The 19,879-nt window shown below is 37.0% G+C and overlaps 1 protein-coding gene across 5 annotated transcripts in view; it reads right to left on the bottom strand.

The window, feature by feature from the left end:
* Window positions 1–19,879, bottom strand: part of Sytalpha (Synaptotagmin alpha) — a 120,945-nt gene that overhangs the window by 75,729 nt on the left and 25,337 nt on the right. For 2 of the 5 annotated variants that reach the window (XM_087352297.1, XM_087352296.1), the window contains exon 2: window positions 6,496–6,654. The exons of the other annotated variants lie outside the window; for them this stretch is intronic. The gene's annotated coding sequence lies outside the window, so the exon portion shown is untranslated. The remainder of the gene's footprint in view (window positions 1–6,495; window positions 6,655–19,879) is intronic. 5 annotated transcript variants of the gene reach the window in all.

The following is a 19,879-nucleotide window of genomic DNA, read 5'->3' as shown; positions in this document are numbered from 1 at the left end:
GTCACAAAGACCCAGATGAGTTGTATTACAATAAAATTAAGTATTACTTAGGACCCAATAGCTGAAACCGCCGTTAGACAAACTGCTCGCTTAACATGAATATGATAACGTAAGTAACCTTTAAACAATCAAAAATGAAAATGTCAGAATTGCTAGGAATATCAGAGGGGACGGAAGGGCTGAAAATAGTATGAAAATAATGTGCGGAGACTTTGGCAGTAAATGTTGTCTCAGTGATAAATTAATTTTTAAATATGGCGATGTATTTCTAAATTTGTCTTGCCTATTTTCCAAGACTTTCATCAGCAGGTTTTAGGCTTGAGGACACGTTTTATTAGCGAGATCCTATATAGTGTATAGACGACATTTTAATTTTAATTTAATTTCTTGGCTTTACTTTTCTGTTCAGTCATCGAGGAATTTTATTATATCATCATTATTAATGTATTTATTTTGTTACTTAATACCTGTTACAAACACAGACGTATGTCAAACAGCAAATATTATCTTAATCTAATATGGATTTTAAGAATTTCTGCACAATGAATATTTAGGAAACATGGAGATAAGAATACACTTTAATAAATATACAGCTTAGAACCGGTAATATTAAACTTACAGGCTACCGGTTTATTTATTAACTTATTTATTTATTCCTTACTGAGGGCCCAGCATGACTTTCGCCCCTGGGGACGGCTATTATTTCATATATGTTAATGTTATTCACCTTGTGTGATTAACAAAAATTTCAATAATTTGTTTCGCCATGTATCCTTTAAATAAAAGTAAAGCTGTCCCACTATACGCCATGTAGGCGCTTGGGGGGAGTGGAGGTATAGCTCCTACTCATTCTTGACCTCGGCACTAGATGGGTGTGAGTGGTCAGCATCACGCCCCGGCCGGATTTACCCCCGGAAAAGGACCCCGGTACCCATTGGATAGGAGGTTGGGTGGGCCCCAGAGCCGGTCTGGACGCAGAGGCTAGAGGAAAAATCCTCTGCCCCCGTCGGGGATCGAACCCCGGTCGCCAAGTCCGTAGTCAGTCACTATACCAACTGAGCTACGCCGGCTCATACCTTCGTATCCTTTAGATTGTCAAAATAAATTGTAAATGGGTTTAATCAAAGTCTAGTTAATTTTGAGCCTATAATCCATGCTGTATATTCAACGACTTTTCGAATTATCCTTAAACCTTCTTCCAAAGAAGCTACAATTAATCTTTCATTAGACACGTGCTCAGAGTAGGATCTGTTATGAAATTCAAATTAAGGCAATGGTATGGGATTACAGGTTCCTGCTGTGTCAACAGAAGAATCTAGCAGGAAGTGAGTGGATCGGCCTTATTGACAGTCGAACAGTTTACATCTGAGATAAAGTAAGGCAACTTAGCGAATTCAGGAGATAAGTTTCTGTCGTGAGGCCTATACTAATAACTTTTAATAATTTTAAGGGCATTTTTGTACAAAAATGTGGCAAATTAATAGCAATATCACTCTCAAGATCAACTTTTCAGCTTTCTTGATCTTCGTCTTATACCTGTCCTTACGTTTATCAGATACTGAGTGTGGATGTTAACCGCGTCTGACCAGCTAACACTCAAAAATGAAAAGTAAAAAGAATTTTATCTTAGTTTCATGGTCCAGTGACACTGTAACACAACAGAACCGATCATATAAAACGCATAATTAGTCAGCTCCAGCCAACCAGGTGTTGACAGTCGGCCAGTTTGATTACGCTCGTGGCGAGCACCTAGCTTGCTAACGATGCATTTCATCAGACGGATTCTGCAGTGTTACAGTGTCACTGATCCACTAATTTAGACAGAATAATTATATTCTTCCTTTTTCAAAATGTTAGCCGGGCCAATACGGTTAACATGAACGCTCCACACCTTGCTTACAATTTCATACCGTTTTTGAACCAAGGAACACCATTATTATGTGACAGGTTGAATTGTGTACCTGACGAGGCTGACAGCTTGCCAGAGGTAGTGCTAACTGTTGGTAGGTGTAACATCGCTGGGGAGGATAAAGCTGACAGGCCAGACAACGTAAGGGTTTGAAAGCCTTAAGGTGGTACAGTCACCATCAAAGAATTATAAAATCGTAGGATTTGAGATTTTCACGGCGGTGAGTCTGAATGTCGCTGTCTTCCGGGTTGTTGCGCCATGTAGTCTGGTAGAAGTTTACCGACGTTTCAGAGGTCTTTTCTACCTCCATCATCAGGGCTTGATGGCGGCAGCAAGGACCTCTGAAACGTCGATAAACTTCTACCAGACCACACGGCGCAACAACACAGAAGACAGCAATCTTTAATTATAAAATCCCAAATTGAAAATACATATGGTTGTCAGTCTCAAAACATACAACCATATTTTCATAAGTCAACTGAAAAGCAGTTTCTCTTCGTTAAAACAAAGGATCATTTGCCTGATTCATGTTGGGCATTGGGACTGTTACAAAATTTTCTTTAAAGAACTTGAAGCAACGTTTGCATTTATACTAAGTTTCTGTAGACACGACACCAAGTCCCTGTGAATTCCATTATATTTTTGGTATAGCTTACTTTAAATTAAAAGATTTGTTTTTTGTGTTCAAGACAGACAACTTTTTAACAAGCATCCACAAACCTCTGCCCCTTGTCAAGTGCTGTACTGTTAAATAATGAAGTAAAAGTTTCACCAAACATATACTTTGAAAGTTTCGCAATTTACTAACGTAACATGAAGGGCTGAATATTCCACAATATGAAAGAAGCTAGTGATTCAATTTGTAGTAGAGAACGTTATAGATACTATAGGCAACAACAGTCTTTATAAAAAAACGTTGTCAATTTATACAAAATCAATAATTAACAATGGTGGTAACGTATTCAGCAAACTTACGTAGAATACAAATATTTTAAAAAATACGTCGTTTTCAAAATATGCACGCCTCAGTGGAAATTACGTTCATGTAGGGAATTCAGACAAATATGAGCACTGGAAATAATATAAACACCGTTGGTTATTCTTACACCTGGGATCTGGTGGAATTTTATGGAGCAGCAAAACTGATGTAGCGTGGTGGAATGAGAACCTGATTTCTTTCGTGCTCAATTTTTTAAATATGGATCTAAATGTGTTCATTAATTGTAAGCGTTAATGTTACTTCGCTCGTATATTTAACTTACAGAACAATTAACTTGTGCTATTAGTCACGCTACCTTCAGACTAAATACCAAGTTTAAAGCAACGTGTACCTTTGGCTACAAGTGCGTGGTGGATTCAAGTTCAGTATCGCGATCTAGCAGTGTCACCACATTTTGAAATTAATATCAGCGATCCGGGTTAATATGATCACCCCTAGTGAAGGTAATATGAGAACGGTTTAGCATATGATTGTTATTTTGATGATTCAAATAAAAATTTTAAACGAGTCACTTATAATGCTGATGACATTTAGTAGCTTGTGATTTGGAGGGAAAGAATAATATTTTGAACTGTAGAAATACACGTAAAATATGTTTGTCTTATGAAACGTAAATAAAGCAGCCTCCAGCTATACTTAGATATGCACCTTCCAAATCGGTTATGCGTGTTTCTCGAATAAAATAAATAAATAATTTTTAAAAAAAATATATAGTGATTTTGTAGACAATTCTCAAAATTCCAAAAGTCAAGGGTGACATGCGCAAAATGATTGGGAGTTTGTTTTGTAATCCAAACGAGGCAAATTTAAGTCAACTGGTACATGAAGTAACTAAAGGACTTGGGTAAGAAACTGTCTTATCTGCATATTTATATATGAATTAACAATAGAAGTTTAGTTTTTTAACGTGTATTTAACTATGCTAACATTTGTCCCAGTTCTCCTATACACAGATAATTTAAATTATTGCATGGGGCCAAATTATACACAATATCCAGACAAAAATATTTCGAACGTAAGTTTGATAATTTGATATTTATACTTGTACACGTTGGGGTATAATTAATCATCTGTAAGAATTTGCGGGAGTATTCCAAGCACATTTCATGATCTCCTGGATGCAATTCTTACATCAGCTGAATCCTATATAGGAAGAAATATAAATATTACGTCAAGATTCGCTGCAGCCGTTCGGGTGATAAAATTTTCGGTGTCAATAAAATTCAGCAAATTTAAAATTACAATTCAACAACTGCTGCACGCTACTGGGCTGTTCAACGGTTCACAATAAATTCCTAAACCCCTATTTTATTTCTGAAAAATAAAAAGTAAATAAATCCAATTATTTCAAATGGGATAACTAACTATGTGCCAGCCATTTTCTAGAAAATCCATTAAGCTAGATTTTACCTTCATGTTAATTTAAATTATTTATTCGGACCAATATTAAATTTCCAATAAAATATAAACAAATTTCGTTGAGTAATTTTGGAAATAAAACACGCTTTTAGACTGACATTTACTCCGAATATTAACAAAGTTGTTAGTAGCAACACGGAACCATCATTTTCTACATTAACGCTGCAAATATTGGTAATGATTATGCGTACTCATTCTTTCCTGTTTAAAAAGTTACATTATAAAGTTGTTTCACTTATAAATTTTATATTTCTGCCTTGTCGAAGGAAAATTAATTTGGCCGTTCACAAAAATTTGCCCATCCCTGACTTGTGGAAAGGAAAGAAAGTCAAAAGAAAAAGAAAATGAAGAGGAAAAGGAAAAGGAAAGAAAATAGAAATGAAAAATAAAAAAATCGGAAAATACATTTTAACCACGAAGGCATTTAGAAATGTGATAGTAAGTGAAAGATGAGAAAACATGGAAAAGTAGAAATACAGGGAAAGGGAAATAAGAAATAAAGGAATAACAAAGAAACGTAATCAAAAGCAGTACATTTGTCTCTGTCAGCTTCCTGTAATTCCGCGTATATTAGCTTGTAGGAGACCGACCAAAACGCCTAGAATTTAATGACATATTCGCCCTTACTACACGTGTTCATGTCATTGCGAGTACAGGAAAGCCAAAGCTTGGACACGAGGACATCATAGATACCAAAGGAAGCAATAAATTCAATGTAGGCCTATACATGATATATCGAAGTTAATCTCGAAACCTATCAATTCTTAGGAATAGCACCACAGAAGGACATCGGATGTGATACGTCAATGCCGAACGGAAAGTATAAATCTTTACACAGTCCCCTACACCAGATAGTGCAAGGTTTACAGCTGACAAAATTAAGCCAGAAATATAACAGGAACTTTTAAATTACAACAAGATACCAATACCCAGTATGTCTAAAGAAAAGCATTGCACTCTTCCGTATTTGTATTCTATTTAACAATGTTGTCTGCAGCTCAGACCTTACGGCGTCGAATTAAATGATGATTACTAAATAATAAATTGGAAAGGATATGGCAGGAAACGGTGCTGGCCTAATTTAAGTTACTATTCTGCTATTTGCCTGGAGGGACTAAGGATAACTACGAAGAACACCATTAAAGATAATCGGTGTTTTAGGCCTAGATGTGAACCCAGGACCTTCCAAGTACATAGCAGGATTGATAACCATTCTACTATGACAATTGGTATTGCAGTGTGAAAAGACTTCTTTGGCAACGGCTTTAGATTTTGAATGAATGAATAAGCTACAGATAAAAGGATATAGTTAAATACATAGTGGGCCCTAAATAGTAAGTCTTCCATTCAAGAGTTCAGGAATAAGTTTATTATAAAGCCTAGGAATAATCTTTCATTTGTTCTATAAAATGAACTTTGTAGCAACATTTTCGAACTCGTAAGACAGAAACTTACAGTTTCTATGCTGTTCCTGATATCATACACCCTACTATGTTATATATATAAATATATATATGTGAAAAAAATCATTATTAATTACAAAAACATAACAGTACGCTTTGGTTTATTCACCTACGCTGTAAATAGCTCAAATTACACACAGTCGAATTTTAGAATGATTGATAAATGAACGATTTAAAATGGTGTCAAATAAAGAATTCTTAGCCTATTTTAAAGTACAATCTCAGAATATTCCTTAAGGGTCTAAACAAATGCACGAAAAATATAAGTCAAAATGGCCCATCTCCGAGTCAACTTTGAAACCTGGGTCCTTTGATTACGAAGCAGGAGTGCCAACCTTTCGGCCGTAACTTTTGGATTCCCCGTTTCGTAAAATAACTTCAAACAGCTATAAAAAATGGTTTCTTACACACTACAGCCTACGTGCTCTGCAGATAACAAACTTCGTTACTTAGTAAGAGAGTCTAATCAAATTTAAACGGTCAATAAGACAGAAACCTTAATAACCACGTATCTCCTTAAAGTTTGAAGCTTCTGTATTCCTTACAGGCAACACGCACTAAAAGTCTAGTTAACAGTATTCATTAGGAACTTTAGTATTCTGGTCGAAAAGTTAACACTATAACCAGCACAAAGTTGACCTGATAAATGCCATGTCTGTTACTAAGCTTGAATTCACCAGTTGAGAGGCTGTTAATAAACTTACAGCGTATGGCTGAGAGGCTTGTAGCAAAGTAAGCAATTTGACGCAGAGTCAACAAGCTGGCGTCAACTGGCGGCGTCGCGTCGCGGCGACAGAACAGTCTACTCCACAACAGTTGGCATGTGTACGCTGACTGATCGATCAGACATACACACACCACACCTGAAACACCGCGTGGATAACATCAAATATTGTCGTGTAGCCAGGATAAGAGATAAGATACTTACGTAAACTATAGCCGATGCATTGTGGAGGTCTGGAGGGGCCGAAATTTTATAATTTTACCAAGACTGGCCCGAGGAACATTTGGCCCAACCCAGCCAGAGCCCGAAGTTTGTCTTCGAATATATTATAAAGCCCTATTTATTTACAATGTGCAATGATTATTGTTAACATCATACATTCATGTTTCTTACATTGCACAAATGCTAGTAATCCTTAGTTGAAATATTTAATGTCGCTCTAAAAATGTCTCAGGTTATTTTGGAGTTTGTGAAGCTTGATTTTTTTTGGGTTGTTGCGCCGTGTAGTCGCCCTGATGACGGAGGCAGCAAGGACCTCTGAAACGTTGGTGGACATCTACCAGATTACACGGCAACCCAGAAGACAGCCATCTTAAGACTCGCCGTCGTGAAAGCCTCAAATCCTACATGGTAAAAAGATATCGGATGCCACGTTAGACATGTGTTAGCTCAAATTACTTCTTGGAGGGGCAACTACGAAAATCCTCGAGGAAATCAAGTACCTGGGATTTGTTTCCGGAGCCCGACTGTGTTACGAGCATAGGAAAAGCGCAACAACGAAAATTTCTTTTCGCAAGAAGACTGACCCAAGAAATCCCGAAAAGTTCTGCATTCCGCTTGCTTGTTTGCTATTATTTGAACCAAACCTCTAACGCAGTTTTGTTACTTGCACTACATTTGATCATTGGCGATATAAATATGTAATTATAAAGCTGTCATGAATAATGTGCGTTTTTAATATTTCGGTATAGTTTGTCAAAACTGAGTAAGGAACAAATATTTTCACTAGCGTTAATTAGAAATGTGGTTAATAATAATAAAATATTTACTTTAATTTTCGACAGGTTATATTACCATCTTAACCATAAATTATCATAAAACTAATAATAACTAATTTCATGGAACAAAGACCTTGAGAAGCTAATAATCACTCAGACAGTCAAGAAATTTTTTCATTAAATTTTTCAGAAGAAGTCACCTCTGGCCTGTATCTTCAATTAGATGCAATCAATTCATATTCTATCATTCCATTTCTTTGTGATCCGTTTTAATATTATTCTCCTACGGTGGCCTAGGTCTTTCACGCTGTCTATAACTTTAAAGGTTTTCAACTAAAATAAAACGCCTACTATATTATTAATTCGCTACTGTTACTGAACTAACTTTCACATCTCCTACCGCAAAGTGCTACACTTGCCAACTCTGACAACTCTCTGACTTTGTGTTGGTTATTAATTATGAAAGGTTTCTTCGTCGAAGCGACATCACGGATTAGAACGACAAAGGAGAGATAATAACTAGAACACGGTTAACAGAACCTAAAGTTTCACAAAAGAAGTTTTCAAGTTCAATTACTCTGCTTTTTGTCAAAATGGCAAGAACTACTACGATTGAAATTCACTACTTGTATGATGAAAAAGGGTGTCATTATAAACAAGCAAAAGCTAACTAAGGGTGGAGTCTTGAACGAAGTGTAAGATAACGACCCTCGTTCTGTTAACTCATTCCTACGAACGAGACTCATAACTGGAATTAAAAACAGTATCAAGTAAAATTTAACTGGGGATGATCATACACTAATGGCTTTGTTATTTTCGCCTTGTTCAGACTAAGATCTGTTGACACTGTGGGGAGGAAACCGGAATCCCTCGTAACTTGCCACGGCCTCTGCAATACGTTGTTCAAGCATATTACACCCCGAACATTAACGGGTAGAGAAAGTCCCGAGTCGCCACGCGGTCGACACTTGGGAGCTGATGCCGGTAAGGCCTCTTAGTTATCTTTGGTGGGCTCCTCAGTGCGCCTGTCGATTGTCTCCTTGCCATTTACTGTTGGATTCCCCGGGACCTGCCATCAAGCTGTCCAGACAATTCGCGTGAATTCGGGGCGGCTCAGCCGGTTTTGGAAGGATTTTTGACAAGTGGCGCCGATTATGACAGATAAGTGACCTGTGCTGAGTGCAGACCTTATATTCAGATGTACAGGTAGGAGGAAGTCTTAATGAATAAAGTATGAAGCTCCTTGTTATGCAATTGTCTGTAACCTCATGCTACTTTCTCTCTTGAAGATTGGGTCTCGCCAAGGAAGTTTTAATTTATGTATCAGTTTGTAAAATAAACTAGGAAAACAGAACGAAGAAAAATAAGAGAATGTGGATATTTGTATCACGATGTATTGTGGGCACATTTTATACACTATTTAAAAAGCTACACAGAAAACCCGTGAAACACACGTATTTCCGTGAATAATGTTGGGTCGGTCATCATGGGTCAAAATTTGCCTCATTCAGTGACCCGAGGTTTCTTGCCCTGCATCTGACTACCCTGACATCTAGTGTGAATGTTTTATTTTTATCTCTATTGAAAGGAAAATGTTTATATTTGTATAAAATTGCCTGACTGTGACGTGCCCCATAGTGTGAGCCAACCTTTAATATGCGAGACCAAGTTCTACTACCATAAAAAGATCTACACGCTCATTAATGAAATCACCATCATCCTGAACATTCATATCGATAACCAAGAAATACTAAGCTGTAGATTTTATTTCTACATGTATAATAGACTCTACTTGAAAATGATTAATGATGCCAAACACTTCACATTCAAAAGTGAAAATTCATTAATACGTGTCAGTTTTAGATTATAATTCTAAACTAGAAGAGGGGAGAACCACGTTTTTTTAAATCAATATAAGCAACATACTGTCCCAAATATTTGTTCTCGTCTGACATAACCACGGAGCACTATGGCGATACTTGGCATCGGCCACCGGGTGATTCTGTGATCAATATAAATAAGAAACTTGTTGCGATCAACTCAAACAGGATGAGATTGGTGGGCATATAACACGCATGAAGGAAAAGAAGTGCGTACGAAATTTTAATCGGAAAACCTGAAGGGAAGAGACCACACGTGAGACCCATGCGTAGATGTGGGTATATTAAAATTGATATTAATGATACAGGGCTTGAGTGTGTTGATTGGATTCATGTGCCTCAGAATAGGTTACAGTAGCGGGCTCTCGTGCAGACAGTAATGAACCTTCGGTTTCCACAAAGGGCGGATAATTTCTTTAACAGCTTCTGAAGAAAGATTAGAGTCATTTAATACACGTAAGCCATATATGACCAGACTTAAGTTTACAGTTGGTCTCACTTCTGATTTAGGAGGGGGGATTGGGGGTTTCATTGCATATCTTTAATAAAATCGGTGCCTATTGTCATTTACCATATGTATAATAACATTCGTATCAAAGTGTTATTTAAAACTTAATTCGGCCACGAAAATAATAGCACGAGAGTCGTTAAATGACTATGTATGCAGTCCAGATTTTTAAAAACAGAAGATGTTTCTTACAAAGTGTGGATGCTAGGATACAGTCTAATTATGTGTGTGTCTAATTATGTGTCTGAGAACGAAGACGGCCGTCTTCCGGGTTAAACCAGACAGCACGGCGCTACAATCCAAAAAACGGCCATCTTCAAAACATAGGAGTATATTCTTATTAAGAAAATATATATGCCGAAAAATCCTTGATAAATTCTGTTAGTATTAATTTTGAAAAGATAATCCACGCTATTGTCATATATGCTTTTTTGCCACTCAAAAATGACAGCTCCATGGGCAAAGTCTTTTGAGAGGCTAATATTCGTCAAAATGGTAAACAAATTCACCACCTTCTACCGAAGCCGCAAGAACCCGCCACCAATCCTTACCCTGAACCAGATGAATTAAATTTACATTCTGATATCCTACATCTTTTAACGTCCATTTTACAAAGTCTGAGACTTAGATCAATCATTTCTTAATATGCTAGTCCTTTTTACGGTGACATCCTTACCTCCCAGCCCATCCCCAAAAATATATTACCACTACTTTTCGGCCCTTGACAGCTTATTAAATATATTCACAGTTTCTCAGTCTCTCCCTATCTGAAGGACTTTCGGTCCGTCCTCATCCTGAGGACACGCAGAGTCAATGAATCCATTTAAGGTGGTTTGTTGTTTTGTATAACATGTGGGCAAATTTACGATCTGTTATTGTATCAAAACCTCACACTTGTGGTTATGAACTCCTCTAAACAGACATGCAATGCCCACAACGGACAAATATAACTTTTATTACCAGTTGAGTTCAGTAATAACGTCGAAAGGTGATAAAACAGGTATTTAAGCGATAGTTTACTTAGCATCTGCGCTATTTTGGAGTGACTGTGGTTCAGCCAGTTCGCTACGTTGTTACATGTGCAAACAACTTACTCTGTGCGTGTAACGAAGTGCTATTTTGGACGACAGTACTGAGCAGAGCATGCGCAGAGCGACTTATATTAACCTCCCCTCGACCACATTGTGCATTAAGATAAATTACGTAGACAATAACAAATTTCTTTATTCGAGTCAACAATAAATGGCTTCGTTTTTCAGACTTCAAATAAATGTGACGTGGTCAAAGCTTATAGAAGATGAATCTGGTGATAAAGACAACTTGGTTCTTCCACGCCACGTCGATAATCCAGCGCACCAGAACATAATCATAACTCAAGAACTAAATCATAACAGTCCTAGAAGCACGAAATGTAACCGTGTTCATTCTCCGTAACTCACAGTTTCCGATTTTCATTTCAAGAGACGGTTCACGGACGAAAAACCGGGTCCTTTGCGGTGTAATATAATTAGCTGGCTAAGTAATGGTATAATACGATGGAATCAAACCATAACATCAACATTACTAAATCGAAGTCCGCGTTGGACATGATTCAGAGCTAATTTATGCATTTCGCATCCTCACAACCAAGATATTGGAGAAAACGGGCAGATATTATGAAGGACCCTCAATATCAAAAGGAAGATGAAATTTAAAATGAAATCGCTCATTAATTTTATAAGTACTGATTTTTTATAAAAGTTTCAACTACAAAATCAATAATAAGATTAGGTTTTATTTTTATGCGTTCAACAAGAGTGCATGCTACTGAAACCTATACCATACGTTACTGAGGGCCTTGGTAGTGAAAGAACAGGTTACCTCCCACACCATTGCCCTGACTTCGATTTTTCGAGTAAGAAACGTGGTTGATGAGTTGCCTAGCGTTAATGACAAGAAGGAGACAGCACCTACACCACTGCACCTACATTGAAAATTAAATTAATATAAAACGACAGAACGTATCCTGCAGTATGGCCTATTTTTAACACATCCGTAAATGAAGTCGATAGCTCTTCGAATTGGGAAGTTCTTAACAGGATAGAACAATTGTCACAGGAAGCATAGAACTACTAACAATTCTTTTGAATGACCGGCCGTTTCACAGTCGGCTCAGCATTAAGAACAGTCAATGTCTTACTTTTAGATTGAATTCGTCTAAAGACAGGCTGCTGAGTGGCTGGTTTGAACGTATGAAAAAGTATAATGGAGAAAATTACACAACGATAAATTTCATAGTTAGTACTCTTCATCACATATCTACGGAGATAAAAGTAAAGAGGGTTAGATTGGCGGATAATGTAGCATGAGTATAAAAGAATAGTCAAGAAACGCGAGAGACGTACGAATGGATGACATACGCGTTAATGGGAGGATAATATTAAAATGTCTCTTCAAGAAATTGTGTTATTTAACACCATAGCTGAAATAAATGGGACACTCATGATGTAGTCACGTCTGTGTATAAGTGCTTTGTGTCAGCATATAAATTTCGAGCCGTGGAACCAAATTTATAAACCTCTGTGTAAAACTTTTATTACTGATTACATTTTTTTTTCTGAAATGTCTGCAGGCAGTGCTAACAACATGAAAGTGTCATAACTGTACCAATACCAGCGCTAGTCGAAGCAGACTCACATTTTGCAGATTTACGGTTCTCTCCTACCACCCCGCATTCCCACGTCTACGTTTAACACTATTTTAACTTCACATCGCTTCAAATACGTTATGTTCGGTCAATATAGGCTATATTTAAATTAGATTTAAAAATTAGTGGTGTTATATTATTATATCTTGTGTATGTGAGTAGGGAAGGAGTTCAAAGGGCGCGGTCGTGACCCATTTGAAGGTAGGCCTAATACCCTTGAATTAGCAATCTATGGAACACCCGAGTCACACACTCAGACTGAGCTCATCAGAATCGACACACAGCCTCGGTATCTGCACTTTGTCACCCCTAATACATTAAGTTGCCTTCTTCCTATTAAATTAAAGCCGAAGACAGAAAACACGAACGCAGTGTCTCTGTATGGAGCACGTCCTGTCTCATGAGAACGTAACACAATTATACGCACACGATGAGAAAGCTTTCTGTCTGTATTAGTTACACGGTTTCTTCAGAAAAGCAATGGTCCAATGGGAAGATTGACTAAGAACAAACACATCAATTCTGTTGCTCACAACTAGAGCTCAAATACAGCTGTCTCTTTTGTACTCTTTTACTTAGTATCTACGATGCCAGGTTAAGTGAGATTTCAATAGGAGACGTAAGGGTTAATAGTTACGTAAAGTCCCCCCTTTTCAAAGATGCGAAGGAGGATGAAGGGAGTACAGGGAAAATAATGCCCTTTAAACTAGAAATACAAAATAAACTTTATTTTCCGGCCATTCCTTGTTCTCTTCCGTGTAATAAGCACTGGTACCATTGGATAAAAGGCTAAGTAAGTCTCGCAGTAAGTCTGAATCTGATGAGAGAAAAATGCTGCCCATGACAGCAATCAAACACCGGACACTGTAATAGCCAGCCTCTTTAAGGACTGGGCTGTTTTACTTTGGTTAAATGGGAGAGAAGGGAAGAAAGAGATGTAATCCAAAAATAAAGCGTATATATTGTATCACTAATTGTTACTGTTATTTAATTATTTTTTATTAATGTTTTCAAGGGAAAGATTTTAATTTCATCATTGGAATTGTTGGTATTCGTGCTTACAAGGCAAATAAAAGAAGTTTCTACTTTCAGCGTGAGCAGTTCTCTGATACGTGGCCCTTCAGCTAAATGCGTCATTGCTGTAAATGACAAACAGATTTTTACGTTTTTGGCAAACACAATGCCTCCTTTCAGGACACGTTCTCGACAAGATGAAGTATTTAAATTGACTATAAACTTTCATTTTTGTTCTGTTATCATAATTTCTTATTGTTTTATTTTTTGTATGTTTATCTTCTTGTGCTGACTTTGTAATCAACTTCTGTACCTATTACGTCAGAGCGTTAAAATGAAGTTAACTGACTTATATTTAATCATCATTATCATCATCGTCGTCATCAACCAAAGTGTGATTTCAAATTCTAGGATGTGGTGTTAGGAATTCGCTCAGAAATTAACCGAGGTTTGACATGTGCTTTCTCTACGAACAGGGCCATAGCCCTGACGATGGAAACCGAGTCATATAAAATTCCACTAACTATTCAATTTAACAATAAATGTAATATATAGACAAGTTTAGTTAAACTACCCAATACCAAAATTTTCCGAAAGATCTTTTAACGAAGTTAATAAATTAATTTTTCAACCTTTAGTTTCAAACGTCTTGAAATATCATCTTATTTATCATCATAATCAAACAAATCATCTCTCCATCTTCCTACATAACGACTATTAGCCTTAAATGGGACGATATGAAGCTAAAGGCGAGCCTTTGAAACGCGAATTTCGTTCCAGATAACGGACTGTGTTCCAGACCCTGCGTATGTAGTCGAAAATTCCAAAAACACAGCTTCAGATTTCATTATCGGCCTTTCACTAAAGAAGGCGTATAAATTATATTTTTTTAGTTCCAGCGAGCCCTTCTGTTGCTATCAAATATCGATCTTTTCCTATATATTTTCGCCAATAAATTCACAATTCGAGAGACTGAAGGACGAGAAACACGATGAAGAAGATAAAAGGAAATCAAAAGCTAAATCGAATGACTGGAGATACACGAAAAGAGAAACTTCCCTAAGCAGATTAATTTAACATCTGTCGCACATTTAAAAGTTCCTGGTTCACTCAGTCTGAATTGGACCACGCGTGCTCTTTCGGCTTAAAGCCAAACACGGAATTCAACACACGTGGGCACACAACTCCTATAGAGTTATAAAGTTTAGTAAGTTTTCTAGACGGTGCATCAACGTAGCCTCGGCTACTGACAGCGACACGACAAATTAACAAAACTGAAAGAACAACTGTACACGGAATTCAAGTAATCGAGATGGAACGCGATGACTCCTCAGCTGGAATTCGGGTAGACATAAAAAATCACCGACAGTGCTGTACTTAAAGGCAAAGAAAACCACGAAAAAGGTGACGGTCGAAAGAAAGGAAGAATTAAAACTGAAAACCCGCATTAATGCAGCAATGTAATGCAAATAACAAACCTCTGACTCGTGAATTGGTTCATAAACACACGAGAAACTTATAGCATAATACTTTACATCTGATAGCAGTTTTGTTAAATGTACTCCCTTGGGATTCTGTTACAATACGATTTCACTGTGTTGTAATACTTGATTTCTGTTTGTACAAAGAGTCAATGTACGAAGTGTGCATGTTGAATACTCATAGGGAAGAGTAAACAGAATATTAAGTCCGCTAATTTTAGTAATAAGCCGTTGTGTACTCGGTATTACAATGTGTGAAGTAAGTAACCAAACGATGGAGCAGTCTTTTTCAAGAAGCTAATAAATAGTACGCTCAGCTAATTAAGAAATTCCTTGTCTTTTATAGATCCCGTGGGTTCACTACCATCTTCACAGGAGCGCGCTATCGTCTCACGTCCTGAGCCAGACGGTCTCAGTCCATACCCTCTCATCATATTTGCCTGGCATACATTTTATCATCATCTTCCCATTCATGTACAGACCTACAAAGGGTTCTTTTTCCTTTCGGCTTCACATCCAAAATATTTTACGCACTGCTCGTCTCCCCTGTGACAGATTAAGGCCGTGCAAACTCAACACTGCAATCATAAATTCGAATCTCCCTCAAGAAACGGACGTGGGTCCCTGTCTCTGTGTACTTCCCTGTGTAGGTATAGTCCTTCCGAGGGGCTGATCCCCGTCGAAGGGGTTTTGTATCCACATCTCTCACGTGAGGACACTGCTGTGCCACATCGTAGATGTTGACACTGCCCTAGATTCCTAACTGACGATTCCCTAGCCCGAGGAAGCTTCTAGAGTGTGAACTAGTGGATGGTGGAACGTGCTAACACTTGAGAAAGGAATTTAAATAATCAGTTTATTAATAAAAAGTAAAGATGTCCCACTATATGTCATGTATCCCCTTGGGGGAGGAGAGGTTAATGCAATAGGAAAATAATGAAAATATCGAACCACTTATCAGCAACTTTGGGTTTGAAATGGGCAAGTGTGCAGCGAAGTGGTGTAACGTGTTATAATCTAGCGCCCCCTTTTGAAAGATGAGGTTTCACGGCGGTGGTACAACTCTGGATTGTAAAACGTTAGTCATGTCGATGGTTACCAATTACTACCTTCTGTTTCCAACTTCTGGTTAGAATAAGTACTGTTCCCGAAGTTCGCCTTTTAACAAACTGAAGGAATTTAACGATTCTACTTATCCTTCCCTATGATTGGATCTGAAGTCCCTGAAGGCTGGGTGACTAACTCTCAATGCTGAACCACGGTGGGAATGTATTTCTCACACAACGGGATTGCAATGTTCAGCCTGGAGTTCAACTTTCATCTTGTTTTCTGAACTGCCGTGACAGGGAACTGAAACTAATTTAGAGAAAATAAAGTTTTGTGCGTCTCTTTTCTTTCTGAACGTGCACATCTGACAAACGTCCGTTGAAAATTCTATAAAATAAATCTACCTACGTGTGCAGCGATAATGTCTTATCTTTGACGTTGAAATTCAATTTAAAACTTTCAGATTCAAAGCGGTTAAACTCTGGCATTTCTTATACTTAATTACTTCACGTTACATCTCTGAAATATTATGCCCTTATAATTTGCTACAGGTAATAACCTACACATTAACAAAATCTTAGAAGAATTAAAAATATAATACAGTTCATACATAAGAAAATAATTAATATTGAGAACATGCGCATATGATCATGACCCATTAGATGAAGCTGAGGGTGAATTATAAATTACGCCACGCCTAGGCGTACATAACTGCAAATAAATTAAAAATTAAACGCTTTACCGCGAAAACTAAATGCACAAGTTTTTGCGAAAATGATATTAAAACGTAAAAATTACGCTAGACAGTAAAATTGTGAAATAATTTTCAGAATGTGTTCAAGATAGGCCATACCTTATGTTAGGCAACAAAATAAATATGGATACAGAATTACAATCTTACAATAAAATAAATTACATTATTAAGAGAAACTGCTCCAAACTAATGCTAATCAGAAACAAAAGTAACAAAACGTAAGGATACATAAAAGTAAACTTTGAAATGTGGTGATGATGTCTGGGTGTTCAATACTACTGATACGAATAGATTAGAAGCAGCACGAAGGATGGATGGAGACCATGGAGAATGGGTTTAGGAACAGACATTGAAACCTAATCCTGCGTGTTTTACGATGACAATAAAAGCTCGAAACAAGAAAGTCAAACCTCTAAAGCACGTAGGCGAGATAAAATCGAATGCTTGACTGAGGATTATTTTTATTTCGCCGCATCAAAGAATTAAAGAGGATTATACAAGTTGTGAAAAAACTAGTTCCATTATCAACTACGCCTCAACATATTTCGCTTTACTGTGTCTGAGCGGAGAATTGACTCGACCTTAAAACAACTGACATGTTGAATACTGTCCTAAAAACATTGCCTCTTACCAAAATGTTCCCACTGTTGGAGGAATCTGCGTAGTATTTGATATTATGGGTGTGTTACCAATGACGCTCTAAATTATGTACAAAATATAACATAATAAAAATACAAGAATTAGACAGAATACTAGAAAAATAATACAGAACTGAGAATCAGCCGGTGTTTCTCCACGTATTAGAACTTCTGTGCGCCTGCGCAGAAGTGTAATTCTGTTTGAAGGTCCAGTCAATTCTCCGCTCGGACAGATAGTACAAACGGTGTCTTTGCGACAGAACTTCTTGTTCGCTTATTGTAGATATAAATCTGTTGACTCAAATGTAATCATCCTAGAGGTACAATCAAGTGCGTTCATCATAAGTGATTAATAATTTATATACAGTGATTTAATATACCAAAAAAATAATCTAATGTTATTAACAATTAAAAACGTTATTATATCTTAAAGTGGTACATAGTATTATGTGACGTAAACATAGAGGGGGTGGCTTAAACGATTTGATTACGTAAACAAACAACTAGTTTATGACATTTGATGTCACAATTTATGTTAATTATAATCGAATTAGTGTAGTTATATAAAATATGCCGTATTAATAATTACGTTGCTTCCATAAAGAGAATAACGCAGTGATATTCGAAGATGGCTGTCTTCCGGATTGTTGCGCCATGTAATCTGTCAGATGTATACCAACGTTTCAGAGGTTCTTGCTGTCTCCACAATCAGGACGACTGATGGTCAAATTTGGTAAACTGCAGCAATATTTGCATCTCTTTCTGAAACCCTAATCTCTGTCTATATCCTAGTGCTGTGCACTTTTTAAACTTATGAAATCAGCGAACCGGATTATTTAACTTTCAGTCTTAACAATCAGCAGTGCTATAATAGACTGAACATTATAGTACGGAGTAAAATTAACCTCAAATTTACGAATTTGGACCATATACTGTGTACGGGCAACATCATTGCCCGCCTCATATCCAGCCACGTCACTGAGATTTCCCTTGGGTCAGCAACCCTAACCGGATAGGATATTTCTTCTAGAGCTACGAAGGAAGTTTTACAAAAGGAAAATATAAATAACAACCCTTTTCTTTTAAACGGAACTAGAAAGGTGTACTTCAATATGGACAAGACAAATTTCCAGAATGCGCCGTCATCTTTTATACTGGCCCTAATCATGACTTATATATTGCAGATATAAATCTATTATTACGAACTTAATCGCATCGGCGTAAGTCAAAGAGCTCTCATAAATATTACAGCGTTAACACCACACCTAAAAACGTGTCAAATGAAACACCTCAAACCATGTATCAGAATAAAATAACGTGCGATGTAAAAGTTAGATAAAACTACGATTAGCCACTACTAAATGAGCATGTAAAAGAAACTGTCCGTCAATTTTATTTAAGACTTACAATACCACATTTAATCAAAATCCGTCAAGTAGAACCTGATTATTCTGTGTGGGGGTGTTTACTGGCGGTTGCCCAATTTATTTCTTATTACGTCAGTCTGGCTATGATTTTACTGTCCGTCAATGTAATAAAGACTTCTAGCACCAAATTTAATCAAAATCCGTCAAGTAGTCTTTGTGTCACATTATACGTACAATGAGTTATTTAAAGAGGAGTCATATTAATTAATAAATTTCGGTGACGGGCTGTCATATGCACAGACAAAATAGCTCCATACTAATAACTCATTATCTAGTGTCGAAGTCAAAAATGAATGGAGCCATGCCCCCACTACCACACACATCTTTATGGTGTGGTGCCTACTAAGCACCAGTGAGAGTATTTTTTAATATGGAGGATAATACTAATATAAATCTTAATCGAAGTAGGAACAGAATATATTCAGGGGATTTAGGATATTCTACAATTACATGTTTTTTGTAAACGCGGTACTAAACAATTGCGGAATACATTGACCAGCTCAGTAACTATTAAATTTTCTAGAAACGATAATTAATTAGATAAATAACAGATTGTTAGAAAGGTAGGCAGAATCCCAACAGAAATCTGCTTCACCACAATATTTTGGACTACCCTGGACTAGATATCATATACCTTTCTTTAGATGTCTTAATATCCTATACTATGCATACGCTAGTCTGTGTTGCTCATAACAAAAACTTTAAACTCACAAAGTTCAGCAACATAGCTTCTAGTTATAAAGGAAATTGCTGTCTATTACAGCCACCAGAGTGAAATATTTAGTCTACAAGATATAATCTGACTTCGTATATCCCTTCTTCGACTTTATCGGTCGATACTCACCTAACATAGCATTTCAAATACTTTACTAAATTTATGTCACTTCAATATACGCGTACGCCTACTATATTACTGTTGACTCTTTTAAAG

Source organism: Zootermopsis nevadensis, unplaced genomic scaffold, assembly GCF_977971745.1.
Source record: "Zootermopsis nevadensis isolate Lab colony 2312 unplaced genomic scaffold, Znev_1.0 Znev_ptg000021l, whole genome shotgun sequence".
Taxonomy (NCBI): Eukaryota; Metazoa; Arthropoda; class Insecta; order Blattodea; family Termopsidae; genus Zootermopsis; species Zootermopsis nevadensis.
Note: the sequence above shows the minus strand (reverse complement) of the source record. Positions and strands in the feature narration are given on the sequence as shown.